At 52.3% G+C, this 7,379-nt stretch overlaps 1 long non-coding RNA gene across 1 annotated transcript; it reads left to right on the top strand.

Moving 5' to 3' along the window:
- The first annotated feature begins 4,093 nt into the window (after positions 1 to 4,093).
- On the top strand, positions 4,094 to 7,100 carry LOC135405751 (uncharacterized). Its single transcript, XR_010425998.1, has 3 exons — positions 4,094 to 4,142; positions 5,159 to 5,258; positions 7,077 to 7,100. It is a non-coding gene; the product is annotated as an uncharacterized LOC135405751 (long non-coding RNA).
- Positions 7,101 to 7,379: the final 279 nt, after the last annotated feature.

Genomic DNA, 7,379 nt, shown 5'->3' on the forward strand with positions numbered 1-7,379 from the left:
CATTCCCCATCCCTGGCAGTGCACTGTGACAGAGGTGAGTGCTGGGCACTGCAGGTGCACTCACCCCGCGTCCTTCCGAACAGCAGAGCCCTTTCTAAGCAGAATAACGTTAGACTTGCTCTGCAAACTACTTGTAGAACTGTTCCTTTCAAAGCCTCCATGTGTTTCAGTGCTCAGAAGTGAGCAGAGAAGGGGCCAAGGCTGAGTCTGCCCCTGTCCTGGATGTGCTGTGTTGTTGTGTGCTGGTCCATCCCTGGGGGGACCCTGGTGCCAGCATGGTGTCCTCCATCCTGCACCCCCACCCCAGTCCTCTACCAGCACTCCCCACTGTCCCAGCCACCTGAATTCCCCTCCAGCAGCACCGCCCCGTCCCAGCTTCACCGCAACGAAAAGTGCAAACTAGTTCGTGTTTAGGGGTTTGATAAAGAGGATAAAGCCCTCAAACAGGGATGAGATTTTTGAAATCCTGTTTTGCTGGGAGTTGCTGAGTGGAGGAAGGAGGAACCTTGATTCTCCACTGCAGTGTGGATGTGCAGGGCTGAAGTTGTGTTCCTGGACAGTGCTGTCTGTGACGTGGGAGCTTTCCATCCAACTCTCTCCAATGTCATGTGTCTTTTGCTCACCTCTGTCCCCTAAGCTGCTTCTCTGTTGTCTTGCCACAGACCCTTTTTCTATGTTGTCCTCTACATATACATGTAATTTCTGTCTACGAACATTTTCAGGCCCTCGGGTTCCTGTTGGATGACAAACCGTGACAAATTGTCCCTTATTCCCATTTCCCAGGCCATTCATGCTCTCCAAACCTCTCCCATCTGTCTCCCATTCGATTTCTAGGTCGAAGAACCCCATTCAGTCTTCGTGTAAAAGCTGCTCTGTACTTTTAGTCTGTCTCTCTGCCCTTCTTTCTTTCATTTCAAATGCTTCAGCTTGGTGTTTGAGATCAGAATGATATCAAATATTTCTAGACTGATGTGGCCATGGGTTTGGACAGGGAGCGGGATTGGGAGAGGCAGGAGCCCCGTGGGGTGCCTTCAGGAGCCCCTGGGCTGTGACTGAGTGGGGCTCCTTAGAGTCACCCGAATGAATTTGATGCAGAATTGCCTGGGGTCTGAGTGGGTCACCTGAGCACACCTGACAAATCTCACTGTAAATACTGTCACCTGGGGACAGATGTCTACAAACCTACCCAAAAATCAGGTGCTTAAGGTGGTGTCCAGGACATCCTCACACTGTACCCATGGAGCTGTTGGGATTTGATAAATGTACTGATCCATGGAATTACTTATCCAGCTAAAAGCTGGACACTTTCTTCTGTTACCTGTGGTTTGCTCTGCTCCTTGTAATTCCATCAGCAAGGGAGCTGAGCAAAGACTCCTCTTTGCTTTATTCCAGGTGAGGATACCCACACCAGACTTCTTGGAAAAGCTAAGGACTTCAACATCGGGCTGGACAAGTACTCTTTGGAACTTGTCAAGCCACAGAACCCCGGCCATCCACAACAGAAGTAACATCACAGCCCGATTCCAGTGGAAGGCTTTTGCTACTGAGGCAGAGGAGTATCCACAGAAGATCAGGTTGGTCTGAAAGATGCAGTGACATGCACTGCCCAAGGGTAAAACTAACCTATGGCCTCAGGGGGTGCTTGTGCTTTTGAGTGCTTTAGGGTGTTAGGAACAAGTAGGTATTCCTGCAGAGTTTGCAGGGCAGTCACAGCTCGCAGTAAGAAGCGACAAAGTTGTTCAGGTCTCAGCTCCGGAGAGGGGCAGTTTGCCCAGAGACAGGGGGACCAACCAGCAGCACGGGAGGATCATGTGGCCCTGTCCTCCCTTTTGAAGTGCTGTGGCCTCCACCTTGAACAACGTCAGCGACCTCCAGAGCCACCTAATCAGCACATAATGGGGGACACGCAGTAGGCCTGCTGGGAAGCCTGTAACTCCAGAGTATCCCAGCAAATGGAGAAATGGGGAGGGACCTGTGCTCCCGGCAAAGGAGATAAAAGAAGCTGCAACCTCCACTGAGTTGAGAGACCTCCCTGAGGTCTGTTCAGTGAACTCTCCCTTTTATTAGAGTAAAGGTTTATTTTTTCAGTTAACTCCTCTGTCTCCTGACCATTTATGTGAGTTACTTCTGTACAGTCTCTCATCAGCATGGGAGGTGAGAGTGGCAGTGGTTTTGCCATTCCACATACTCAGGTCTTGGTTCAGTGGTTGTCAGGGGTCCACTCTGGGGGTCCACCGAGGCGAGTGCCCCCTAAATCAGTCGTCCTATTTGTGACCCCGCTTCTTGCACTCGGGCAGGTATTCCCTTGTTATATAACACAAGGCAGTGGAAGGTGGGGGTGCAGAGTATCAGGGCCTTCTGGCACGTCATGGGGAAATGACTGTCTGTTGATGGAGGTTGAGCAGAGGGTTGCCACCTCAGTGGCTGGATGCCCTCCTCATGCCCAGCACTGCAGGTCAGCCCTGGAGAAACATTTCCGAATGCGCTGCACAGGGAACCAGCCATGGCCAGTATTTTTGGGGCAGGGAGCCAGCCATAGCCAGTATTTTTGGGGCGGGGAGCCAGCCATAGCCAGTATTTTTGGGGCAGGGAGCCAGCCATGGCCAGTATTTTTGGGGCAGGGAGCCAGCCATGGCCAGTATTTTTGGGGCAGGGAGCCAGCCATGGCCAGTATTTTTGGGGCAGGGAGCCAGCCATGGCCAGTATTTTTGGGGCAGGGAGCCAGCCATAGCCAATATTTTTGGGGCAGGGAGCCAGCCATAGCCAGTATTTTTGGGGCAGGGAGCCAGCCATAGCCAGTATTTTTGGTGCAGGGAGCCAGCCATGGCCAGTATTTTTGGTGCAGGGAGCCAGCCATGGCCAGTATTTTTGGTGCAGGGAGCCAGCCATAGCCAGTATTTTTGGGGCAGGGAGCCAGCCACAGCCAGTATTTTTGGTGCAGGGAGCCAGCCATAGCCAGTATTTTTGGTGCCGGTGACAGTGTTTGTCCAAGGCTCTGTCTGTGTGCAGCTGGTAATATCCATGACTGTACTTCCTTTATAACTGTGTTTGAATTTGGCTGGGTGAGGGTGCTGTCCTGTTTATACTCCACTGCCTCAATTTGCTCCCTATGGAGCCTTCTACTTGTCCCCCCAGTTGCCACCTGCAGGTTCTCCACGGCCAGGGGACTGGAGTCTGAGGGAGGAACAGTGATCTGCCAGCTGGGAAGCAGCTGTTCCTTTCTCATCTCTTGGTTGTGATCTTAAAACACTGGAATGATTTCTGCTGCAGCTACCAAGTAATGGAGAGATTAACTGTGCCAAAGGTCTGCAGAGAAGGCCAAAAGGAGGAAAACAAGAAGGTGGTTCAAGGCTAGATGTCCCCCTCTCAGGGCCTCTGTTTTCATGCCTACAAAACCTTTAATGTCACTGAAGAGGTCCCATGCCTGAATTCATCAGTTGGCTTTGAAAGTGCTCTGGGATGCTCTGGTGGAAGGCAGTGTAGAGAACAGGGCACACAGGGTTAGCTTATCCCTGCAGGTCCAGAAGGGAAGAAGCCAAGAGTGATGCTGGTAACCTGCAGCTGAGAGCCAGCTTCTTCTCCCCTTGCCAGGGAAGCCCTGCAGGCAGTGGGGGGACTCCTTGATCTTTATCTGCCTCCCCCAAGCAGCTCTGTGGTAGGAAGAGTCAGTTGAGGTCACCGGTGGGTTCTCCCTCAGTTTTGGCAGTGGCTCTGAGCCAGGAGGTTCTCTTGAGGGCTGCTGGCTTTTAAAACCTCTCCTGAGCTTGTAAGTGTGGAGTAAAAGCACCTGCCCTGCGAGCGACCAACCAGTGATCCTCTGAGCCCTTTGGGAGCCCGTGGCTCAGGCTCAGCCCCTTGCTGGGGAGCTGCTGCTGCTCCTCCCTGAGTTATTTGCTGCTTCTGCACTTACACTCAGCTCTGCAAATCAGCGGCTTATTAAATGACGTGCTGCCTTTTTTTCTCCCTGTGGCTGCAGGCTGTGTCACAATCTGTCTCGGCCACCCCAGGAGATAGCAAAGGCTCTTGTGATGAAGCGCTATGAGGAGCTGGACCTTTACGACCGCGAGTTGGAGAAGGAGACAGCAAAGACTGAAGCAGACTCCATGCTCTTCTCAGATGACGTTTTCACCATTGAGCCCTTGGTAAGTGATAGCTGAGAACCTCCTCCTCCTCCCCCTCCCTGAATGAGGTCACTCGGCAGATCCCCACCTCAGCTGTCTCGATGTGCCCCGAGAGAAGACATGGGGTTTCTGGCCAGGCTGGAGAGCTTGTTGCAAAAAGCATTGCTACCCTGTGGGCTCCTGGCAGGCAGCAGGAACCTGCCTAAAGCTGAGCTCTGCTGCAAGGGCTCAACATCAAGGGAGCTTGGTGCGTGTCCTTGCAGTGTCCAGAGGGGTCGGTTACTGTAGGAAGGGGCACAGCTTACACGTGATGTGTGGGGCTTCCCAGAGGGCATTGGAGAACTGTCAGTTCACAGACTGACCTGAAGCGAAAAGGAGGCCAAATTCAGCCCAAGGTCATGGAAATGCCAAGCCCTCCCTGGAACCAGGACTTACAGCATGTCTGAGTCTCCCTTCCAGTGTCATCTGGGAGCCTGGACACAAGACTTGGAAATGGACTTTTTGAGTTCTTTTGCACACAGGGACAGAAAATCTTTTTCTGTTTCTGCAAGCAAACCCCCATGTCCTTCCATCAACCAGAGCCCTGAGTATGAGTATTGGCACAGCGTGAGATGAGGAATCCCTGCTGCCTGCGCAGTGCAAAATCCCTCCTCGTCTTGGAGTAAACCCTACAAGAATCCCAGCCTCTGCTTTCTTTTAAAAAAAGTGAAACTAAGTTTTTTCTTTCCAAGGAAGGGGATCATGTTCTCTTCTTGGTGACTCCTATAGCCCATCTAAGGCCAAGAGCCACCAGTGTCAGCACAAGAGCAGTTTCACACCACTGTAGCTGACAGCAGCACGATGTGACCAAGCGCTTGTGTCAGAGTAGGAATATTGTAGTGTGGGAGCTGATCAGCTGAGCATTAAGAGCATCCTGCGGTTGTGTTGAGCTGGTTTGGGAGTGTTGTTCACTCCTTGCTCTAAGTAAAGGCTTACAGATTGAAAAGAGGAAATGTGATACTGGAAAGTAAATGGTTTGCTGTCTCTTTCTGCTTTAGGAGGGAGAGGTTGGGCCACATTGTTCAGCTGAAATCAAGGTGTTCTTTAAACCCCGAGAAGCCCAAGTCTACAGAAAAGTGGCCTACTGTTCCATCTCAGGTACGGCTCCTTCTCCTCTTTCTCTTACCCACACACAGTGAAGGGGAGGTGCAAATACTCTTCCAGCCCACTGAGCTCCTGTGGAAGTGCTGGGAAGGGTCCAAGGTCATCAGGGCAGTGCTGGCTCATGTCCACTGTCCCTGCAGCTTCCTGGTGGTCTCCCATGCAAGGCCAGGGCTCAGGACACTGATCCCAGAACAGTCCAAGCAGTGCATGGATAAGCTTTCATGCCACGGGTTTGCCAGTATTTCCTCAAAGGCCAAAGAGCTACACAGCAGAACAGCTTTAGGGAACAGGCACTAAGCCCCTCTAGAGCACTGACCTCCAGGATGGCTCCTCATGGATCCATCATCAGGCAGTAGGAGCTGAGGTAGAAATGTGCTCCCTGAGCCCGGATCACCTCCCACTGCCCAGACAACAGCAGACCAGAGGTGGCTGAGCCCTGCTGAGCCCAGGCTGTCTGCAGAAGGACCACCCCTGGCCAGCACCTGCTTCTCTCCCTGTGTGGGAATTGTCACCTTCTGGCTCTCAGGCTGAAGTGTGTCCAGGTGGTGGCCACTGGGCTTGCTGTGCTCAGCTTCCAGGAGTGCTGTCAAGTCCTTTTCTGGGAGCAGTTATCATTACCCCCCACCCCGAGGTGGTGGCTTTGCTGTGCCCGCACAGGGGAGGGAACACTCACAGAGCACAGTGTGGTTCAGGTTCCCCTGTCCTTCCTCTCTGTCTCTGCATGGTGCTGCTTAGTGTTTTTCACCTTAAAGTGGGAGATGGCTGCCAGGTTTCCATCCAGGGAATACTCTGGGTTTGCCCATCTACGAGAAAGAGGTGGGAGGCCCATGGTCCTCCAGCAGCCAGGCTCCTGTTCTGGAGGGTGCTGCAATCCCCTAACCCAGCCACCCTGTTGCTTTCCTTCCTGCTCCAAGCTGATAGATACAAATGTCATGAAACAGCTTTTTATTTAGACAGTAATTGTGCAGGGATAACTCAACAAATGCCATCTACAGTAATTACTCAGGGCTCATGCTAACAAACTCTCTTCTTGCCCACCAACTGCTGTCGTTAGAGCTGTGGAAGGAAAGCATGGATTTAAAAAGTTGCTCCCAAGGCATTCCTTGTGATGTGTGAAACTGTGCATCTCTGTTTGTTGACATGGTCAGATGAGAATCGTGTTCCAAGCCAGTCACCGAACACGGGGACATTCTGTCAACAAGATGCTGAGTGTCAGAAAGCAGCAGAAGCTGAAGGCTTTGGCAACAAAGCCCTGTGCTGTTGGGCCACCGCCCCCCAATTTAGTTGGAAGCCAGGCAGCAATGTCCAACTCTTTGCAAGCTTTGTCCCTTCACTGAATGGGTTTCAAAGCTCCTCCAAGTGTGTAAGAAGGAAATCACAGAATCATAGAATGATAAGGGGTTGGAATGGCCCTTAAAGATCACCTAATCCCCAACCCCCCTGCCATGGGCAGGGACACCTTCCACTAGCCCAGGTTGCTCAGAGCCCCGTCCAACCTGACCTTGAACACTGCCAGGGACAGGGCAGCCACAACCTCCCTGGGCAACCTGTGCTAGGTTCTCACCACCCTCCCAGGGAAGAATTTCTTTTGTATATCTAACCTATCACTGCAGAAATCATGTTTTAAACTTGGCATCGCTTTTTCAGGGTGCAAACTGGTGGCTAAACGGGAAACAAGCCCGGGGGGTGGGTTAGAAATTGGAAGGAGCTGGTCTCACCCATCTCAGAGTCAGGGACTAGCACTGAGGCAGCCTGGAAAAAACAGGATAAGAGAGTAAGAATTACTCTACTGAAATGGAAATCTCTCCCCAGGCCGTGAGACCAGGCTGCCCCTGCGACTCACAAGGGAAGGCCTCGAGCCCTGCCTCCAACTCAGCTCTGAGGAACTGGACATGGGGAAAGTTTTGGTTGGAGAAGCCTACAGCTACGAGGTGAGCAGCAGGGGCTGGGGTGGATCCTGATGGCTCCTGGGGCAGAGGGGAGCCTGGTGGACCTGTGGAATTTCTGGCAACTTGGGCAGTTGTGAGCAGGGAATATTTGACATACTAGTCAAATCTGGGGGGTTTCACAGAATCTGGATCCTTTTCTGGGGTCTGAAAGGTGTTGTCTGTTGTT

The sequence above is a fragment of the Pseudopipra pipra genome, chromosome W (assembly GCF_036250125.1).
Source record: "Pseudopipra pipra isolate bDixPip1 chromosome W, bDixPip1.hap1, whole genome shotgun sequence".
NCBI lineage: Eukaryota > Metazoa > Chordata > Aves > Passeriformes > Pipridae > Pseudopipra > Pseudopipra pipra.